The 23,051-nt window shown below is 38.2% G+C and overlaps 1 protein-coding gene across 6 annotated transcripts in view; it reads left to right on the top strand.

The window, feature by feature from the left end:
• The first annotated feature begins 1,452 nt into the window (after positions 1–1,452).
• The window catches only part of RC3H1 (ring finger and CCCH-type domains 1), a 75,770-nt gene continuing 54,171 nt past the window's right edge, over positions 1,453–23,051 (top strand). For 4 of the 6 annotated variants that reach the window (XM_024976858.2, XM_059875800.1, XM_024976859.2 and 1 more), the window contains exon 1: positions 1,453–1,670. The gene's annotated coding sequence lies outside the window, so the exon portion shown is untranslated. Of the gene's footprint in view, positions 1,671–1,777; positions 21,209–23,051 lie in introns of those variants that run through there. The other 2 variants (XM_059875799.1, XM_024976856.2) reach the window with 2 other exon arrangements.

Here is a 23,051-nt window from a genome sequence, read left to right as displayed (position 1 = left end):
TGGAAGGTTCCCTAGGAGTGAGAAGGGAGGAGGAGGAAAAACTGGAGGAACAGATTAATCTTTTTTTCCCAGCAGGAGACGGGAGGCCTGGCTGAGAAGGGAAATGCTATCCAAAAGATAGCCTTTAGATTAGCACACATCCACCTAATCCCTCCATGGTAGCTAGAAATTTGCCCTTGTCAGGACTGGGGTTACTATTTACTGGGTTGAAGAGATGGTTACTGATTCAGCCCACTTCAAAGAGACTAAATTCCAATCAGTATAAAGGCATCAATAGGTCTTCTAGAAAGAAGCTGAAATTTGAGTAGCAGGAGGGTGTTAGCAACTAAAAAGAACTGTTCTCTGCTCAGAATTTAGGAAGGTGTGTGATATATTATTTACAAATAATATAAAAACATTGGCTGTTACAGTAATTGAATTTATCAGCTTAAAAACAGAAGCTTCTCTAAATATAGTACTTCTCTTGGTGTTGGGGATGTATGCAGGGAAGAAAGGACAGGACAGCAAAATCTCTCTTCTCTTGGCCAGACCTGAGGAAAAAACAAAGGGATGATAATGCAGAAGAGTATTAATTGCGTGCTTATTTGAGGACCGTCTCTCTCTATTCTAGCTGATTTATTTTGAAATTAGGACTGTATGGTATAAGAAGAATCCCCATTTCTCTCCTTTCTTAAAAGCAAATGTTTGGTTAAACTGAATTGTCTTGAAGGGGTCTTCCATGACCCCAAATGAAGATGACTTCTTTTCCATAAGGGAGAAGAGACTTTCAATAACCACAAGGTTAGCTTTTAGATCCGAGTTTTTTCTTCTAAGAGCCAGTTCTTTTCCTGTCCTCCCTCAGACAGCTGTTAATTGGTCACATAGGCCTGGAGAGACGTTTTGAGGCAGTCGAGTGTCCAGGCCTTTGGACTGTTCAGCCCTGTTGGGAGGCTGAATTCTTCAGAGACTCTGTAAAAGGAGTGACTAGAGCAAAGCTGATGTGATCAAGAACCAGGATAAAACGAGATAAGAACAAATTCTTCTGAGGTGTAGGAGGAGAGACGTGAAAAAGAAACAAGAGTAGAGGGACGGGTTGAGATAGCCAAGGGACTAGAGGTGAGCGCCGGACCGGCTGGAAATGTCAGAAATTTTCGAATTCACCCTCGCCGTCTGGCCACTTGCCCGCGGGACGCCGAGGCGCTGGGGGACCAGTTCTTCAGCTCAGGGCGTGGGTGCGCGCCGGGTCCAGGCGGGGAGCGACGCCGCCCTCCCTCCACGGCGTTGGTGGCGGGTGACTCAGAGCTTTGCTCCCGCGCCCGCCCCGCCCCCCCTCCGCATGGCCCGCCCCCGGAAGGAGGAGCCTCGCCCTCGTCTCCGCCCCAGTCTCTGGGGCGGGCCGGAGCCCGAGGAAGAGGAAGGGGACGAGGACAACTAGCGACGGGGCGGAGGAAGAGGAGGAGGAGGAGGAGGAAGAGGAGGCAGACCAACAAGATGGCCCCTGCTGCAGGAGCAGCCTCAGCAGCAGGTGGGGGGCCGGAGGCGGCGCTGGTGGTGGCGGCGGCGGCCGTGGCCCGGCGGCCTGGGACAGAGTCAGAGTCGACGGTGGCAGCGGCGGCAGCGGTGGCTGCCCCGGCGGTGGCGACGGCCGCGGGGACTCGGAGCTGAGAGGAGCTACTGCTCGGACCAGCGCGGTGAGCGAGCGGCAGGCGGCAGGCGGCGGCGGCGGCGGCGGCGTGGGGAGCCGGGCGGCCGCGGCCTGGCCTCCGTCGGGAACAATAGGCGGCCGCGGCGGGGCAGGGTCTGTCCTCGGCCGCCCTCGGCTCCTCGGCCGTGGCGTCCGCCCGCCCGGTCTCGGACCTCGCCGGTGGTCCAGGGGCTTGTCAGTGGCCGGCGTCCTTTAGGCCTCAGGCCTCCGCATGCCGCCGGGAGGGCCTGCAGGGGTGGGTAGGCCGTGGGGAGGTACAGACGCCGCCCTGGACGTGGGGAGGGCGAGGGAGGCTTCGGCCATAGGGAGGGGGCCACCAGGCTGCCCAGCCCCTCTGTTAGTCCGAGGACCTCGGCGGGAGCAGAGAGCGCCCAGGGGATGCTTTTTGGACCCTCAGGCTGCGGGGGTGGAGGAGGTGAAGGCGTCTGTAAACAGGCGCCGCCTCTGCCTCCCTGCACCTCAAGGCTGCTCCCTCTCCCCTACCCCTTAAGCGCTCCCTTTCCTTGGCCAAGTGGGTTTTACGAAGTCTGTTTGCCTGGAGCTACTGCAGAGCGAGCCCGGTAGTCTTTTTTTCTTCCCGGCGGCGCTAGGGCGGTTATGTTTGCAGGTGTTTAAAAAAAAAAAATTAAGTGCACAACAGCAAGAAATCTACCAGGTAAAATGTGATTATCGACAAAGGATGGAGAGAGAGAGAGAGAGCTAAAGACTGTTCCTCTTTAAACATCTCTAGGCATCGGTTCTCTGTAAACATCAATTGTGTTCGCGTCCAGGGTGAGAGTGAAACAAGGGCTCTTTTGGAACGGTAAATAATATAACTCTTGACATCCCAGAATAGTCCCAGAAACTGGAAACAAAGCCGCTTACTGGCAACGCGGAGACAAATTGTAATGTTTGAATAAAACTTTTCTTCAAAGGAACCGTTTTAAATTATTAGTGTGCCTCATAAGAAGCAATATTAACTAGATAAAATAGACCGAATGAAGCATTTCTTCAGGAGACAGAAGAGGTTCATCGCCAGGCTAGAACTTGTCTTTTTTTTTTTTTTTTTAACAATTTTCGAAAAGTAGAAACAACTGTTCTCTGTTGAATGTTTAGGCTTATCAAGACGCATTATAGTTGCCCTGTGTAGTGATTTCTGAAACGTCAACAATTAACTACTAAAAAAAAAAAAAAAACAATTAACTACTATTTCTCCTAAACTTAATTTCTCAAGGAGGAAATAATCCAAGTTATTTCTATTTCAGTTTCTACGGCCGTATGGAGAAATTTATATTAAAAATATTTGAATGCGTCCGAAAGACTGCTTTGCACTATTTAACATTCACTCTCATGGTCCAACTGGTTTGCGTTCTTCACAGAACCTGTGCTGTGCAGAGAATATGCCAGTTAATATCTTTTACACAGTTTTAGGGTGAACTTCTAGTTAGAATTGTCCATGTCTGTTGTAATTTAGAGCATTTTCAGGTTATATGAACTTTAATGAGAGGCACTGGTCCTTGGTTCTTCCACAAAAACTCACGGTAAATAGACTAGCAATTGAATAAACGTGGAGGTTGGACTATTTTATTGTTTAGAATTGAAGTATAATAGATGAATATGAATGACTTTCATTTTATGTCTAGTATAAATAACGTTGCGGATGTTTTGACTTTTTAGGTAGTGGGGAGAGAACAACTTTCACATGGCTCCTGCTGATATGAATTTTCTGGGAATACATTTCAAAAGGGACATTTTTAAAGTGTTCAAAGTTATAATTTAATCAGTCAGTCTTTTTTTTTTTTTTTTTTTTGCTGAATTGTGTTAGATTGATACAGAGTGCAAGTAATCTCTATATCATGATACTTAAATTTATCTGTGACTGATACTTAAATTTATCTGTGACTCTAAACCTATTAGAACAATTGTAGTAACTTATGATTTTGTAAATTTTAAGTGGTCAGTGTGCTTTGTTGTGAAAACAGATCTTGTGTTAAGGACTAATTTGCCTCATCATCTTCCTGAAAACAAAGATTTTTAAGTGTTGATGGTTTTGTGTTTGAAATTAGATGCTGACCCAACAAGCATTGAGGCTAGGTCCCAATTTCTATTCGATATTGAAAAAGCTCTTGGAGAATTGTGCTTTTGTTTGTGTCAAGCTGTTTTAAGATGTGACCCCTCAATTGTCATGTCCTCAATATTAATGTTTATTCCAATTATGTCAATTCAGATTTTCTCAAGTGATAATTTAAGAATTTCCTCTAAGAAGTTTTGGGACCACAGCTTAAGAATTAGTTTTGTATTTTTGAGGTAATATTAAAAGTTACTATATGTTTGATTCATTTGAAGAAATTTGAAAGGCTTTTTTTAATACATTAAAAATCTAAAATTACAGTTTTTCAAAGCATATTTATAAAATGAATAAAAATATTTGCATTTATTCCTCCTAATTCGTCTGTAGTATTGCTGGTATTCTCATTTTATATAGTAAGAGTCTCAGTCTAAGGAGAAGCTACTATAACTGGCAAAAAGACCACTTAATTAATAGATGAAAAAGCTTACTCAAACCCAAGTCTTGTGACTCAACTTATTAATAGATGTTTTACTACTGCTACTCCTGCCATATGTCCCAAGGTTAAATTTGCATCTCCTTTATGACGAATTTCTTTTTTTTAAACTATGAACTATGTTTTGTAATATTGAGTTTGCCTTTTGTGCTAATATCCTTTCTATTTTCATTATTTGTACCCTGCCAGTATTCACTTACAAGTTTGAGAAAGTATTTACTCATGTAAATTACAGAAAAAACCCTCGATTTTGGTTTTATTACATCTGAATGCCATACATATAGAAACTCATACTGTTTACATAGAACAGATTTGTGGTAATGTTGTAATTGTTTCATGGCTTTAATTTGTTAACTAAATTGTACCTTTGAAATAAATACGAAGATTTTTAAATGATTTTAGTAACTTTCAATGATGTTAAGGTCAGGTCAGCTTACATTTGAAGCTCTTCATTTATAATTTTTTAAAGCCATAGACCATTTAGAATTCTGCAGCATTTTTTATCTCCAGATATTAGAGCTTGAAATGGAGTTTGGTGGGGCCTGATGAGCCTTTTCTTGCATATATCTTGGATGTGGTTGGTATCCAGTAAAGTGAAGAATAAACTGATAAATGATCCTTGTTTGGTGGACACTTCGGAGCAGGATGTTCCTTGGCAGGGTATGCTGACCTGGTTTAGCTTTGGCCCTGTATGTGCTCAGGAGTTCAGGTATTCTTTGGGGTTGGATTCAAGTGGATTTAAATTCTCAGGTTGACCTGCATCAAGACAGTCACATATTTCAAAATCAGCCTGCTATTAGGATCTACTTTAAGATTACCATCTCTTTTGTTTAATCCTAAAGTCTAGACTGTATTTGGACTAGCCTCTGAGGGTATAGCATAATATTAATTTTGTCAACCATTTATATAAAGGAATTTTTCTTACTCCAAAGTTTCTTAATGTTGAGTTTATACATTTTCATGTGTGAAGTTTACTCAATCTGAAGTGATGTTGCGCTACATCCGCAAGACAGTTAGCTTTAGCATATTTATTTATATCCAGTGTTGGTCAGATTTGTGCTTGTTTACTTCTTATATTCTTGTTTACTCTTTATGTAATATTAGACATTTCTCATCAGTTTACAGTATTTCTGATTGAGGTTTGAGAGAAAAATTTTAGTAATTTTGAGTTCACCTTAACATGCCCAGTTGAGCTGACTAAAATTGTGTTCTGTCCTAGAGGATTAAATATCGCAAGGTTCATTTATATATTTTTTGAGATTATTTACAAAGTATGTCAGCAATATTTCGATGTTTCTCAGGCATTTTAGCACTGATATCAATACACACCTATTACTGTATATATATGGTGATAATTTAGCTTGTAATGCTTTTTTTCTAAATATCTCCAAGATCTAAACAGCATTTGAATGTGGTAACAATGTTTTTGAAGAACTCTAAAATGGTCTATATGTTGTAACATAAATTTTTTTAAATGGAGGTTTAAATCGCATAATATAAAATTAACCATATTTAATAGTTCAGTGCCAATACATTCACAATGTTGTACAACCACCACCTCTGTCTAATTCCAAAACATTTTATCACCCCAAAAGGAAGCTTTTGTACCCATTGAGCAGTTACTCCCCATTCCCCCTCCCCCAGTCCCTGGCAACCCACCATACTACTTTCTGTCTCTGTGAATTTAACATAAAATCACTTTGAGCCAAGATTGAGCACGAGTGCTGTGTATAATTGAAATTGCAAGAAAAGACTTTGTGATATGATTGTTAGGAATCAAAAACCACCTCATTCTTTGTGTTCTTCTCTAAGTACAGTAGGCATGCTGCCAGGGATTCTTTATGGGAGAAAAGTTGGAAGTCACAGCATTTTGATGTTTTTGTTTTGATCACTCCAGAGAAGTTGTACTTAAACTCTCAGATTCATTAGGGTTGTGAGAATTAACTAAATTTTAATGTTCTCTACAATTGTGAGCAATGAATACTTAGTCTGTTGTCTGCAACTTGTTTGCCTTTTGTTTTTTCTTAATATATAAAATAAACTTGGAACATTAATAAACAAGAACTTATTTGAAGTTACAGTAGAAAGTGCTGGTTAGATTGAAGGTCTTTTATCTTTATGAGTCTAACTTTATGACTTTTATTCAGCTAACATTTGAGGCTGTTTGGATTTGCTTGTTGACTAAATCTTCAAAACCTTGGTCTTGACTCTATACCTGCTGCTGCTGCTGCTGCTAAGTTGCTTCAGTCGTGTCCGACTCTGTGTGACCCCATAGACGGCAGCCCACCAGGCTCCCCTGTCCCTGGGATTCTCCAGGCAAGAACACTGGAGTGGGGTGCCATTGCCTTCTCCAATGCATGACAGTGAAAAGTGAAAGTGAAGTCCCTCAGTCATGCCCGGCTCTTGGCGACCCCATGGACTGCAGCCTACCAGGCTCCTCCGTCCATGGGATTTTCCAGGCAAGAGTACTGGAGTGGGGTGCCATTGCCTTCTCCGGACTCTATACCTGCTGCTACTGCTGCTAAATCGCTTCAGTCATGTCCGACTCTGTGCGACCCCATAGACGGCAGCCCACCAGGCTCCCCTGTCCCTGGGATTCTCCAGGCAAGAACACTGGAGTGGGTTGCCATTTCCTCCTCCAATGCATGAAAGTGAAAAGTCAATGTGAAGTTGCTCAGTCGTGTCCGACTCCTAGCAACCCCATGGACTGCAGCCTATCAGGCTCCTCCGTCCATGGGATTTTCCAGGCAAGAGTACTGGAGTGGGGTGCCATTGCCTTCTCCAACTCTATACCTAATTCCCTCCAAAAGCATGTTAAACAGAAGCAATTGGTTTGTAAATGTTTGTTGGTTGATTGAGGGAGAAAATAAACAGACTTTTTTTTCTTTCTGGAATAAAGTATAATAAAGTTGGACTTCTGTAAATTTAGAATTACTGCTGAATTTAAAGCTTCAATTTTGGGCTTTGAAAATACTCTTTTATTCTTTTCCAAAATTCAAAATTAGGTACTTCCCCTAATAAATTTGAATTTTAATGTTTATGATGAGAAGTGAAATACAGATTTTATATTATCTGTTAAAGATTTATAATACTTTACAGATACAAAAGCTCTAAGCAGGGAAGAAAAATTTAAATTTTGATGCTAATTTCATCTCTTTTAGGGAAAATTTAATTATTAAGTGTTTTAAGAGCAACTTTAAAAGTGATTTAAAAAATTATATAGATATATTTAGAATTCAATGCCGTAAAATTCCTGCTTTCTCTTATTCTCTCTTTTTTTTTTAAATATTTATTTATTTGGCTGCACCTGGTCGAAGTTGCAGGTGTAGGATATGGTTCCCTGACCAGTGACCAAACTTAGGTCCCCTGCCTTGGGAGCATGGAGTCTTAGCCACTGGACCACCAGCAAAGTCCCCTTCTTTTTTTTTTTTTACTAGTGAATTTTTTCAGGAAAATTTCAACTCTCTTTGTAAATATTTATGTTTACATATACCTCGTTTATGTTGATAACATAATTATTAGAACATTTAATTAGAATTATTAGTAACATTTATTAGAAAGCTAGTGTGCTAAATTAATACATTTAATCATAAAAGAACATCTTTAAATGAGGTTATGTTTAGAGATTATGCTTGAAAATATGGTTTAGTGTAAGATTTGTGAATGAAACAGGATCATTATATTCTTAGCTTCATTATAAAACAGTGTATCATCTGGCCAGATCCCAATTTAGAATAAGAAATAGCCAAAAAGCCTTCATTAAATATTAATGAACTAAATCATCTATATGAAGGCAACTGGCTTAGAACCTCTCTTGCACTGTGTGTTATTCTAAGAAGTTTGATATAATTTCACAGCAGATTAAAAATGCAAATTAGGTGTGGGAGTAGAGGCACTCTAGGTAAGATGGACAGCAGGAAGAGTAGTAAGATAAAAAATCACCGTTGTTGTTGTTGTTCAGTCTCTAAATTGTGTCCGACTGTTTGCAATCCCATGGACTACAGCATGCCAGGCTTCCCTGTACTTCACTGTCTCCCGGAGTTTGCTCAAACTCATGTCCATTGCATCAGTGATGCTATCTAACCATCTCATCCTCTGCCACCCTCTTCTTCTTTTGCCTTCAGTCTTTCCCAGCATCAAGGTCTTTTCCAATGAGTCAGCTGTTCCCATTGGAGCTTCAGCATCAGTCCTTCCAATGAATATTCAGGGTTGATTTCCTTTAGGATTGACTGGTTTGATCTCCTGCAGTCCAAAAGGCACTCAAGAATCTTCTCCAGCACCCTGATTTGAAGGCATCAGTTCTTAAGCGCTCAAGCTTCTTGATGGTCCAACTCTCACATCCATACATGGCTACTGGAAGAACCATAGCTTTGATTGTATGGACCTTTATCAGCAAAGTGATGTCTCTGCTTTTTAGTATGCTGTCTAGGTTGGTCATAACTTTCCTTCTAAGGAGCAAACGTCTCTTAATTTCATGGCTGCAGTCACCATCTGCAGTAATTTTGGAGCCCACTGTTTCCACTTGTCCCCCTTCTATTTGACATGAAGTGATGGGACTTTGTGCCATGATCTTTGTTTTTTTAATGTTGAGTTTTAAGCCAGCTTTTTCACTCTCCTCTTTCACCCTCATCAAGAGGCTCTTTAGTTCCTCTTCACTTTGCCGTTAGACTGGTATCATCTGCATATTTGTTGATATTTTCCCAGCAGTATTGATTCCAGCTTGTATTTATCCAGTCCTACATTATCACATTAGCTTGGGACAATGAAATACAAAGACACTTTAGACTTCTGAGTATATCATTAATTAATTAATTAATTATTGTATTTTGCAGTATAACCTGTTGTTCTTCCTGGTAGATTCATTTTGGGAACATTCCCTTATGTGTGTGATTTGGGAATCATAAAACTATATACAGAGTATATTAAAACATAGACTTTGGAGTCAGATGTATCTTAGTTCCCATCTTTTATCATATAACTGTATAATTTTTTGTCTCTAAAAACAGAAATGGTAATATCTTAAAGGATTGTTTCGAAATTTAAGTGAGTTAACTTATATCTTTAGTATAGTATGCATTCAATAAATGTTACTTTCTTACATTTTAATAAAAATCACTTTAGAAAGATATTCATCTAGAATATTTGAACATTTTCTGCTGTCAAATGTTAGTATTCAACATAAAAATAAACCTTGTGTACTGGTGGAGTTGGTGGTAAAGAATGAAATACCATTCTCATTTTCTTCCCACATCAGTCTTTCATTAATATGAACCTGTGCTGTTACCAGGCACTAGCTACATGTGATTATTTAGATTTTCTTATAGAGCAGTTTTAGGTTTATAGAAAAACTGCACTGTAAGTAATGTTTCCATGTATGCCTTTCCCCACAGTTACTTCTGTTAACATCTTACATTAGTTTGGTTCATTTGTTATAATTGATAAACCAGTATTGACAAATTATTAACTAAAGTCCATAGTTTACTTTACAGTTCATGATTTGTATTGTATGGTTCTACGGGTGAGATTGTCTTTCACTTAGCAACGTACGTTTAAGATTCTTCCCTGTCTCGCCATGACTTTATAGCTCATTTCTTTTTATTGCTAAATAATGCTCTGTTGTATGGATAAATTTAAATTTTAATTAATTAAAATCAGAATTTAAAATTTAGTTCCTCAGTTGCACCAGCCACATTTCAAGGGTTCAGTAGCCACATGTGGCTCAGTTCAATTCAGTTGCTCAGTCGTGTCTGACTCTTTGCGACCCCATGGACTGCAGTATGCCAGGCTTCCTTGTCCATCACTACATGTAGCTACATGTGGCTAGTGGCTACTATATTGGAAAATGCAGATATAGCACATTTCCATCATCTCAAGAAGTTCTATTGAAGAACGCTGATACCAGTCAAAATCTGATTCTCCATTTACATTCACTCTCACAGAGAATTTACCTACAGAGCCTCAATTTGTCATTAAGCCTACATTTTCAGTGCTTTGGCTTATGCTGCCAGCAGTCCTAAACTTAACATAATTTAAAATTCTTTACTCCCCCAAAGAATCAGCCTTTCCAGATGCTGTCCATTATAATGTGGTTTCCTATCAGGGCATCATCTTTTACTCCACTCTTCTTGTCCCTAAAATCTAGAGTCATCTTTTTCTTCGTTTTTTCTCTACACCTTTTGAATTCTTATCAAAGGTAAACATGTCTCAGAGCTAATAACTGGCAGAAATTAGATCAGAATCTAGAACTCCTTTTTCTAGTTCTCTCTGGGGATTTCCACTAGTTGGGGTTGCTTTTACAGTAATTTTAAAGTTGCAGTTACGTTTGAAGAGTTTATTGGGGACTGTGATTTATATCAAAACTGTAGAGGTTATAGCTATAGATTTAATAAATAATGATGTACTAATTCTTTAAAAAATGAGAACTTGAAAATGAAATTTATTTCACTGATTCTTCTCTATAATTCAGTTATGATGGAAAAACTTTTTTGCTCTGTGTATGACCCACTTTGTCTAATAAAAATTAATTTCCTGTACTAATATGAATATTAGCTGGTAAGAGTGAATAGAATTTTAACTGAACATTGTTGCCATCCAAAATTCTCTGTTGGCCCCTGGTGTAGTTTATATTCTATTCAAATACTTTGTAACATCCAATTTGGTTACCACATAAACCTGTATCTTCTTAAACATTCTTCAGATTATCATGTTCAAGTTTCCAGAGCTTGAAAAATGGAAAGCCTTGTGTCAGTCTCTTTTGCTTTTCTTTTGGGGTAAGCTGTACCTCTGCTTTTGCTGAAAATAGCCATACTGTGTATGGTCTTGATTTGACCTTCACTGTACACTGGTTTAGTTCAGTTCAGTTCAGTCGCTCAGTCGTGTCCAACTCTTTGTGACCCCATGAATCGCAGCATACCAGGCCTCCCTGTCTATCACTGAATTGCAGCACTCCAGGCCTCCCTGTCCATCACCAACTCCTGGAGTTCACTCAAACTCACGTCCATCGAGTCAGTGATGCCATCCAGCCATCTCATCCGCTGTCGTCCCCTTCTCCTCCTGTCCCCAATCCCTCCCAGCATCAGGATCTTTTCCAGTGAGTCAACTCTTCGCATGAGGTGGCCAAAGGATTGGAGTTTCAGCTTTAGCATCAGTCCTTCCAAAGAATACCCAGGACTGATCTCCTTTAGAATAGACTGGTTGGATCTCCTTGCAGTCCAAAGGACTCTCAAGTCTTCTCCAACACCACAGTTCAAAAGCATCAATTCTTTGGCGCTCAGCTTTCTTCACAGTCCAACTCTCACATCCATACATGACCACTGGAAAAACCATAGCCTTGACTAGACGGACCTTTGTTGGCAAAGTAATGTCTCTGCTTTTGAATATGTTATCTAGGTTGGTCATAACTTTCCTTCTAAGGAGCAAGTGTCTTTTAATTTCATGGCTGCAATTACCATCTGCAGTGATTTTGGAGCCCCAAAAAATAGTCTGACACTGTTTCCACTGTTTCCCCATCTATTTACCATGAAGTGATGGGACCAGATGCCATGATCTTAGTTTTCTGAATGTTGAGCTTCAAGACAACTTTTTCACTCTCCTCTTTCACTTTCATCAAGAGGCTTTTTAGTTCTTCACTTTCTACCATAGGGTGGTGTCATCTCCGTATCTGAGGTTATGGATAGTTATGCTTGCTCAAAAGTTCATTTTTGTGAAGACATTCTGTTAAAAGAGTAGTAGTCTTGCATGTTTAAGTACTGTATTAAAAAAAAAGCCTGAATTTTAACCTTCATTTTGAAATGCTTTCCCTGTAATTACTGCTCTTAAAACCCATGTTTTATATGTCAGTTTTTACATTAATTACTGTTTTGATTAAACTGTCACTCTTTGCTTGAATCTAGCCTCTCTTTAAATTTATTAAAAACTTTTAAAAAATGTAAGGCTCTTCATACATTTAGAAAAGTTGAGTTATGAGTTACCTGAGTCAAGTTTTTTGAAAATGTCATTTTATTATGTTAGTCTGCAGTTGATAAAATCTACTCATAAGGTCACAAAAGTTCCTTTCAATTTATTCTCTTTCTCCTGCTTTAAAAAGGAGAGGAGGAGGGAGAGAGGGTTTTTTGAATAAGAAAATCCTTAGGATAGAAAATGTAATATTTAAATCTCTTTAAAAGCATTTAAGAGTAGCTTAGAACAGATAATCTCTTGAAAACACCTTTAAATATTGAAGCTGTAGCACTTATTCCCCTAATGATTGACATGCATTATTAGTTAATTCACCGTATTCAGAGTATTAAAACTTTACTCATCTTCACAGCTGTATAATGACAAAATGATAAGTGGCAAAGGAGAAGGAAGATTTCAAATTCAGTTATTAACTTTTTAAAATATTCTTTTTAGCTTTAAAAAGACTTTGTTTGTTTTTAGAGCAGTTTTAGGTTCACAGTAAAACTGAGAAGGTACCAAGTTTTCCCCAACCCATGCATAGCCACCCTTATTATCAACATTCACCACCAGAGTGGTACATTGATTATAATTGATAAACTTAAAATTGATGTTTAAATCTATAGTTTATATTAGGGTTAGGGTTCACTCTTGGTGTTGTACATTCTATGGATTTGTACAATATGCATTCTTCTTTCATTTAGTAATATGCATTCAAGTTTCTTCCATGTCTCTTCATGGCTTGGTAGTTCATTTATTTTTTTTTTAGAACTGAATAATATTCCATTGTCTGATTGTACCACAGTTATTTATCCATTCACTGGTGGACGTCTTGGTTGATTGCTTCCAAGTTTTGCAATTATGAATAAAGCTGCTGTAAATACCCACATGCAGATTTTAGTGTGGATACAAATTTTCAGCTCCTTTGGGTAAATATCAAGGAGAGTCATGCTGGATTGTATGGTAAGAATATGTTTAGTTTTGTAAGAAACTGCCAAATTGTCTTCCAAGTTAACTGGCCTATTTTGCCTTCCTATCCACAATGAATTAGAGTTCCTGTTGGCCCCGAATCTTTGTCAGCATTTGATATTGTCTGTGTTCCAGATTTTGGCCATTCTAATAGTGTGTAGTGATGTTTTATTGTTTTAATTTGCATTCCCTGATAACATATGATATGAAGTATCTTTTCATATGTTTCTGTGGAATCTAATATTGTGTAGCTGGAGTCACACAATATATAGTCTTTTCAGATTAGCTTCTTTATCCTTAACTTTTTAATCTGTTACTTCAGTTTTAGCTTTGCCTCATTTATAGATATTTTTAAGAATGTGGTTAATTTTGGAGGTATACTTTCTTCTAAATATTAAGTACCAGAATTATAAAAATAGAACCAATGTGATATATTCTGCACTCTTACCTTTCATGTGACTTGTCCAGCACTATCTTTAGAAATGTGAAACATGCCACAATCAGGTAGTGATATTTTTCAATCATTTAAAAATTATTGAGCAGATATGTGCCATGGAGCAGCTTCCCCAGTGGCTCAGTGGTAAAGAATCTGCCTGTCATTCAGAAGACATGGAGATGTGGGTTTAATCCCTGGGTTGGGAAGATCCCCTGGTGGAGGAAATGGCAACCCATTCCAGTATTCTTGCTTGGAAAATTCCATGGACAGAGAAGTCTGGTGGCCTACAGTTCATGGGGTCACAAAGAGACACAGCTGAACAACTAAACAATAATGAAATGGCATACTGCAGTATACAACAGTATGGATTTTCTCTTATAGATAAAGTTTAGAATGTATTGGAGCCATCAGAGGGGCAACCTAATATATACTGGGCTTTAAAGAGATTTCTGGAGTTTCCTGAATTGAATGAGACTTAAAGGGTGAATAGGGGTTTAACATCCCTAACTTATTTGAGCCAGACAAGACCTAGAGTGAAAAAGCGTATGTTGTGTGTGGGGAAATCTTCATACTTTTGTTGCTAAAATATAAAACCTGAGGCAGATGGTGATGAAAAATAAAGCTAGAGAGGTAGGTAGGGGCCACAACCCAGGGATCTTGTATGACGTGTTCAAGCAGTTGGGATCAATTCTGCTAAGGCACCATCAAAGAGTTGTGTTTTTTTTTGTTTTTGTTTTATGTTTGAGGTACAAAACACACCCACTAAAGGGCAAAAATCATAGGTGTACATCTTGATGACTTTTTATGTATGTACACTTGTGTAACCACCATCCAGATCAAGATACTCAGTGTTTCTGGCACCTAAGAATTCTTTCTACTCTTTCTCCTCCCCAGTGTTTCCCAACTTTCCCAAGAGTAAATTCTCACTTCTAGCACCATAGTCTGTTTTTCTTCTAAATCGTACATCATGTATTCTTTTTGCTCCTTCTATAAACTGAATCCTGCAGAAGGTGCTGTTTTGTATCTGGCTTTGTTGATTGTAGTATTCTGAAATTTGGCCATGTTATATTTAACAGTAGATCAGTTGTTCTATTTTTATTTTTGCTGTATAGTATTCCATTGTATGAAATTGTCACAGTTTATCCACTCTACTGTTTATGAACATTTGGATTGTTTACAGTCTGTTTTTGGCATTTTATGAGTAAAGCTGTTATGAACATTATTGCATACGTTTTTTGGTAACCATATGTAGTCATTCCTCTGGCAGTGAAATTTGGGAGTCCTTAGTCGGCTTTTGTTTAATCTAAGAGGCTACTGCCAGTTTTCCAAATGTACCAGTTCACACTGCTAGCAGCATTGTATGAGAATTTTGCATGCTCATATAGCCTTTAATATGTGGTATTGTCAGTTAGTTTTTTTTTTTTTAGCCATTCTGCTAGGTATAGTTTCTCATTGCCATTTTACTTTAAACTCCCCTTGTGATGATTCTTAGAAGTATCTGATACACTTATTGGCCATTTTGATATCCTCTTGTGAAAGAGGATCTTTCAAGTTATTGTCCTTTTTTATTGCTTTTGTTTTTGGTCATAGAAGAAAACCATAAGTGAATGACCAGCTGCTGTGAGGAGGGTGAAGGAAGACAAAGCTGGAGACAGATCACTTAGAAGGTCACTGTGTGATCCAGGTGAGAGAGACTATATATATCCTGTATGAGAGCAGGGACTTTGTTTCACTAGGAACTACATCTTCAGATCCTAAGACAGTGTGTGGCACTTGGTCAGTGCTCAGTAAGTAATTTTTGAATGAATGAATGAATACAGCCTTCAATCATAGAAAGAGAGATAGAAAGGAAGATACAGATGTAAGAAATGATATAAAATTTTTAATGAAGGTAGAAGAGGGTGGAATCTAGGATGCTTACCAGATTACTAGGTTGTGTACATTGAGTGTCACGTTGTGTAGTGAGGTAACTAAAGAAACAAAGGCTACAGAAGGCATTACCAGTTTAAAAACATAGAGACAAGTTAATTACCATGTGACCTTGTGCTTATTACCTAACATTTGTGCTGAGTTTCTTCAACTGTAATATTAAGATATAATGATATCTGATATCTAATAGGATCATCGTGAGGACTAGGTGAGATAATGCATGTAAAATTTAGAATAGTGCCTGGCACATAAAATATACTCAAAAACGATGAGAGAGAGAAACAAACAAAAATCTCTGTCTTCATGGAACTTAAATTTTACTAGTGGCAGTTCCACACTGTAGCAAAATAAGAGAAACAGCATATTGAATGGTGAGAAGTATTTTGGAGAAAAATTAATCAGGAATGAGATGGGAAGCACAGATTGTGGTGGTAGTATGATTAGGGTTGAGGGGTCCATTTTAAATAAGGTAATCAACTGAGGCCCTCCCTCAGGGAATTCACATAATAATATGTGTAGGGAAATAGGGAGAAAGTTCAGGATTGGGAGAGGGACAAATTGTTCGTGATTTAAGATTAGAAAAGTGAAAGTTAAGTCGCTCAGTCCTGCCCGACTCTTAGCAATCCCATGCACTGCAGCCTACCAGGCTCCTCCGTCCATGGGATTTTCCAGGCAAGAGTACTGGAGTGGGTTGCCATTGCCTTCTCCAAGATAAGAAAGGAGGCCCCCTATTTTATGAAAGAATAGCATGTAAAATTAGATTTGTTTGTTGTATAACCCATGGCGGTTTGGCGTATCCCATCCTTTTGTCCTGTTGCCTGTTCCACACACTACACAGACCTAAGCACGTATTTATTCCCTCAGAGATCATTGTTACCTATTTTGGAGGAAATGTTTGTGTTTAATTCTGGTACAGTAGTAACAAATCAGTAGGTTCTCTAACAGTAGCTGCTGCTGCTGCTAAGTCACTTCAGTCGTGTCGGACTCTGTGCGACCCCATAGACGGCGGCCCACCAGGCTCCCCAGTCCCTGGGATTCTCCAGGCGAGAACACTGGAGTGGGTTGCCAATTCCTTCTCCAATGCATGAAAGTGAAAAGTGAAAGTGACATCACTCAGTCGTGTCCAACTCTTAGCGACCCCATGGACTGCAGCCCACCAGGCTCCTCCGTCCACAGGATTTTCCAGGCAAGAGTACTGGAGTGGAGTGCCATTGCCTTCTCTGAGCTACTACTTGGGAACAGCAAAATATCTTTTTACAATTTATATGGCTTTTTCAAACCACTTGATATATGTAAATAAGATACATTGTAGCTGTAGGCTTCTGGGTTTGGACTCCATGTAGCAATTGGTTCATTCTTTTAAACTCTTCAAAATAGAAGTTTACCTGAGATTAACAGTCTAGAAATAGTTCTAAAGTGGAAAATGAATCTATACTTTTTTTTTAAGCATTCTTTTTCAAGTATGTGCAGTTGAATATCCTTGTGACTTTGTGTTCTGGAAATAGTTTGAATTCTTTTAGGCATATTTCACTAAAATAAACAGTGATAAAAATGTCCTTAGGCCTTGGCCAGTAGATTATGGGGACATTTTAATAGTACGAATGTTATTGTTATTTTGCTATTATTAAATAGGTTATATCTTTAACACAAAGATTCCCTAGGTCAGAGTGTGCACTAAGTATCACCCACCCATTGCAAAAGAAGCACATTGCCTTTGAAGCTTACCTATTCTGAATACATGTGCCTGTTTTTTCTTTGCTGCCCAGTTCTAGACTCAGTCAGAGCCCTGTGGTAGCTACGAAGTTCCACAAGGAAGTCTAGGACACAAGCTCCCTCAGGAAGAAAAAGGTAGAAACAAGTAAAAGTAAAGGCCTAGGGCTGTGATTCATGGGGCCGCAAAGAGTTGGACACGACTGAGCGACTGAACTGGACTGAGGGCTATTAGTGTAACACATGTGTTGCTTTGTTTTCTTGAGTAAAGAGGGAATTCTTTGTTCTCCAGTTTTGTTGTTTGATACCTGGTGTTTTCCTTCTAGTTCAGCACTAGAAATTTGCTTCATTCAAAATCAAATATCATCAGTACTCCAAAAATGAGTTCATGAAGGTTTGCTTTCTAATTGTAGTTTAACTGGAATGTTTTGTAACAGTTTAGTAATGTAAGTGTAGGAAAAACAACCTTAACAAATATGTTGAATGAAAGAAGCCAAAATAGAAAACACATGCTGATGACTTCATTACATAGAATTTTAAAATAGTTAAAATTAATCTACAATATTAGAAGTTAGGATAGCAGTGGGCTCTGACAAGAATAAAGAGATAATGATTGAGAAGGATAGTGAGGGGCTTTCTGGGAAGGACGGGGTATACAGGTATGCTTACTTTGATAATTCATTGAGCTGAACACTCTGTATACCTTTTATGTATGTATGTTATATTTCAATATATTAAGTATCTTAAAATATTTATAAAATTAAAATTCACTTTGTGTTTTAGTCCCCTGATTATTTTTCAGTGAAATATTCTAATAAAATATGCTTTGTGGTTCTCTTCCAAAGAAATAATAGAAGTTGCTGTAACCTGATCAGAAGGTTGTTGGAGGATTAAATGAGATGGTTTGTAAGTGCTTAGCACCCAGATCCCACCCCCGCCACACACAGTTTTGGGATATGGGATAGAGGGGGAAAAGATTCAGGGAGTACGTAAAGGTAAGTTAGAGGTGGGTGAAAGCAAGTATAGCCTGTTGAAGATGACTAAGGTGATGCTGGTAAGGAAGTTTAGGCCTTTAGATTGTACCAGTGAAGACTAATAACAGCTAACTTGGGAGTATTTGAATCACTTTCAATAAGTTAATAATGCTGCTCTGGCACATTAACATGGAGGACTGTTACATAGATGACAGTTTCAGTGTATTAGGTTGGAATAGAACACAAAGATTCAGATAGATTTAAGCCTGCTGCTGCTGCTAAGTTGCTTCAGTCGTGTCCGTCTATATGCGACCCCATAGACAGCAGCCCACGAGGCTCCCCCGTCCCTGGGATTCTCCAGGCAAGAACACTGGAGTGGGTTGGCATTTCTTTCTCCAATTCATGAAAGTGAAAAGTGAAAGTGAAGACACTCAGTTGTATCCGACTCTTAGCGACCCCATGGACCGCAGCCTACCAGGCTCCTCTGTCCATGGGATATCCCAGGCAAGTGGGTTGCCATTGCCTTCTCCAAATTAAGCCTAAGTAGTACATATTGTTAAGTCTAAGGATTTGTTGTTCATGCTGTGCTTTGAAAATATCACCATTTTGGTACACTTGAGTGCTCTTCTCAGTTACTGATAATTTATGCTGCAAGAATAAGAAGCTAAATTTAGGCATGTGGTGTTTGTGAAGGTACTTAAATATATTGGTAATTTTTAGGCCTTATAAAAAGAAGAGATTCACTTTATTAAAAGTTTATAATTCAGTTGAGGGAACCTTTTAGATTCTACTATGAATATTCAGTATTATTCTTTTCTCAAAAGGCTTTAGTGAAATTTATAAATGTAAAATTGTGTCTTGACTATATAAACAATCAGATAATCTATTGCTGAGTAACAAACCACTCCAAAATTTAGAGTGGCTTAAAACAGCAACTGTTTGCTTATAATTGAGTTAGTGCTTGGAACTAGGTTAGCTGCAGGTGGTTCTGCTGCTGGTCTCAGAGGTTAGTCATCTGGCAGCTAAAACTGGGGCTGATTGTTCTAGGGGTCTGAGCTGGGACAATTTTTCTCTGTTCTGTTGGTCTCATCTCAGGTCTAGCTCAGGTCTAGCCCTTCACATAGTGGCACCATGTTCCAAGAGAGTAAGAGTGGAAAGTTGCAAGGTTTCTTGAGGCTTTTATGTTCTGTCTGGAGCTCTACAAACATCACTAATGCTATATTCAACTACAGTTTTCAAAGTAAGCCAAGGTCACCCAGATTCAAAGTGGAGGAAAAGATTCTCTTTCTTGATAGAAAGAATAGCAAAGTCAAATTACAAAGGGGTGTAGCTAAAGGGATGGGAGGAACTGTGGCCATCTTTGCAGACTGTCACAGGAAATGATTCAAAAACCTAAGGGAAAACTTTTTTCAGAGTAAAGTTAGATAAACTAGGTTGGAATCTCAACCCTTGGTGGCTGTGAGATCTTAAGAACATTGCTTAACTTTTCTGAGCCCTGATTTTCTCAAAGTTGTAATAATATTTTGCAAGGTTATTATGAGGATTAAAAAATAAAGCACTCTAAGTTTTTAGAATATTTTGACCCATCCATACATTCTATTATTATTTTAGAACTTGTCATTCCTTTAAATTTCCATTTGCTTATGTTGTTGTTCAGTTGCTAAATCATGTCCAACTCTTTGCAGCCCCATGGACTGCAGCATTCCAGATTTCCCTATCCTTCACTATCTCCTGGAGTTTGCTCTAATTCATGTCCATTGAGTCGGTGATGCTATCTTATCCTCTGCCGCCCTCTTCTTTTGCCTCCAGTCTGTCCAAGCATCAGGGTCTTTACCAGTGAATAGGCTCACATGGCCAAAGTATTGGAGCATCAGCTTCAGCATCAGTCTTTCCAATGAATATTCAAGGTTGATTTCCTTTAGGATTGACTGGTTTGATCTCCAGTCTGTGGGACTCTTAAGAGTCCAGCACTGTAGTTCAAAAGCATCACTTCTTCGGCTGTCAGTCTTCTTTAGGGTCCAACTCTCACATCTATCTGTACATGACTACTGGAAAAGCTGTAGCTTTGACTTTATAGATCTTGTCAGCAAAGAGATGTCTTTTCTTTTTAGTACGCTATCTGGGTTGTCATATTGCTCACTTATTACTTGAACCTGTGATAATCTCCTTCAAAGATAGGAATGCCAGCATAATTTGCTACTAATAAGTGGTATCCCAGAGGCCCTCTGAAAGATACAGTTGAGAATTGTTTCCTCTATTATTTGCTAGCTTTGATGTTAAGACTTGATTGCTTATAAGTTATCTGCTTAAAATAATCAAACAAAACCCTAGATTTTATATTTGGGTACATCAGCCTTGAAGTATCTCTCTACCTCCCTCTTCCAAGTTGAAATATGTATATTCATTGTAAAAAGGAACTGTCAAGATTTTTTTTAAATTGCATTTACACCTCATTAACTAATATTAAACTGTTTGTGATATTAGAATACTTGGGTTTTTAAGTTTTTAATGTCTTTTGTTTATAAGTTTCTCTTTTGTAGTATTTAGGGAAGAAATCATCTAAAATTGGCATTACTTAACAATATTAAATTCAGAACTTATATTTTGGCCACAGAGAATTTGTCATTGTGTTGCTGGTGTTAGATATCTTTTTTTCCCCAATGTCTTAAGGTGGGAAAGTAAGATTATTGATTTGAGACTTTCTTCTTTTTAATATGGACACTTAAGGCTATTAAAATCCATCTAAGCCTTACTTTAAATGCATCCCATGAATTTTGGTATGGTGTATCTTCATTTTCATTCATTTCAAAATATTTTCTAATTTCCCTTTTGATTTCTTCTTTGACTTAGGTTATTTAGCAGTATTGGAGAAGGCAGTGGCACCCCACTCCAGTACTCTTGCCTGGAAAATCCATGGATGGAGGAGCCTGGTAGGCTGCAGTCCATGGGATTGCTAAGAAATTGGACACGACTGAGCGACTTCACTTTCACTTTTTCCTTTCATGCATTGGAGAAGGAAATGGCAACAGTATGTTGTTTAACTTCCCTATATTTGTGAGTTTAAGGGTTTTTTTGTTGGTAATTTCATTCCATTGTATTCAGAGACTACAGTGTTTATGATTTCAATCCTTTTAAGCTTACTCAGACTTGTCTTATCATCTAGCATATATGGTCTATCTTGGAGAATGTTTCATAAGCATAAGCACTTAAAGAGTTCTGTTGTGTTGAACATTCTATGGATGTCTTAAGTCTAGTTGATTTATAGTGTTATTCAAGTCTTATCTATCCTTGTTTATCTGTACGTGATACTTTGGATAGTAAAGCCCTAGGTTTCTTCTCTAGCAGCTTTCTATTAATTCAGTTGACTTTCTGTTGGTGAAAGCATAAATATTCCAGCTTGATATGTTTGCTATTGTATATTAGCTGGCTTCTTCTGTATTAAAACCATAGGGAAGATATCAAGAAAGGGGACGGGGGGAAGCCCAAGATATTCTCTGATTTTAAAGAACCTGCTCTGTTGAGGATACTTTTAACATGGACTTAAGAAATTGTCACAGCAATCCCAGTTAGAGATGTTGGCAGCCTAAAGTAAGGATTTAAAAATGGATGGAAAGGTTTCAAAAAACACTGAGGAAATAAAATGAATGGGACATAATGATTGTTAGTTGAGGGGAGAGCAGGTTTGAGGAAAACTGAATAGTGAAGGATGATTACTCATGCTTCTCTCAATAGGTAAGTCACTTCATCATTAACATACGGAACAAAAGGTTTGGTATGGTTGAGATAGTTTGAGACCCCAGTTGGACATGAATGACTAGTAGTCAACTGGTTATATGATGCTGGCACTCAGAAGAGTGGCTTGAAATTTTGGAAGTCATAAGCATCCAGTTGGTAGTCAAAAGCTGAAAGTAGATGAAATCACTCAGGGAAATTTTGTAGAGAGGAGAATTGAGGAAGGAATTCTGAAGAACTGCATTTATGGGTGGAGGGCAAGGATGGGCAGAGAAGGAGAAGCCCTCAAAAGGGACATGTAAGGAGTAGCCTGCTAATTAGTGGAATACCTGGAAAGTATGCCATTATAGAAGCCCAGAAGGGCAGCATTTGCAGGAGAAGCTGGTTAACATTACTAAACACATAGAAAGAAGATAAGGATTGAGATGTGACTGTTGAATTTCATAAGAAGATTGTTGATACACTAATAGTGGTTGGGATAAAGTGATAATTTGAAAACTCAGAGGTGAGGGAGAAGAAAATAGAGACCAGAGGATAGGCACAGGGATTGAGTTACTTTTTTTTTTTTTTTACTTATAGCATTGTAGAGATAGAAGTAAAATTTTTTTTTTTTAGCTCCTTTTCACAAAGATTTAAGCTTAAATGCTTCCATATAAGCAAGGAAAGAACTAATAAATTAGGATACATTAAAGAAACAGTATTAGTGTTGTGCCTTAAAATGTCTCAATGTCATTGAATTCCTCAGGAGTTTTATAAATTAGTATTTAACAATCTGGAATATAAATTTCTGAGACACAAGTTAATTTTTTTTTTTATAGTGAACATTTTCCCTTACATTCAAGATTATTGAGGACTTGCCAATCAGATTTGTCATTGTGTCTCAAAATAACTTCTGGGGACAGGAGGAGTAAACTTCCTTTATGAAAAGGAGCCATTATTTTAGCAGGAGGACAGATTTCAAAAGATAAGTGAGTTATCTTTTTGGCTTAAAAAAGAGTCTTAATTAAGGAGACTTCACTTTTTTTTTTTTTTCCTGTCTTTAAGCTTATTTTCTTATTTTTCTTTTTTTTAAAAGATATTTAATTTTTAAAGTAAAATGAATTAATATACAGAAAGGGCTCAAAACAGTTTCTGTGCAT

Source organism: Bos taurus, chromosome 16, assembly GCF_002263795.3.
Source record: "Bos taurus isolate L1 Dominette 01449 registration number 42190680 breed Hereford chromosome 16, ARS-UCD2.0, whole genome shotgun sequence".
Classification (NCBI taxonomy): domain Eukaryota; kingdom Metazoa; phylum Chordata; class Mammalia; order Artiodactyla; family Bovidae; genus Bos; species Bos taurus.
Note: the sequence above shows the minus strand (reverse complement) of the source record. Positions and strands in the feature narration are given on the sequence as shown.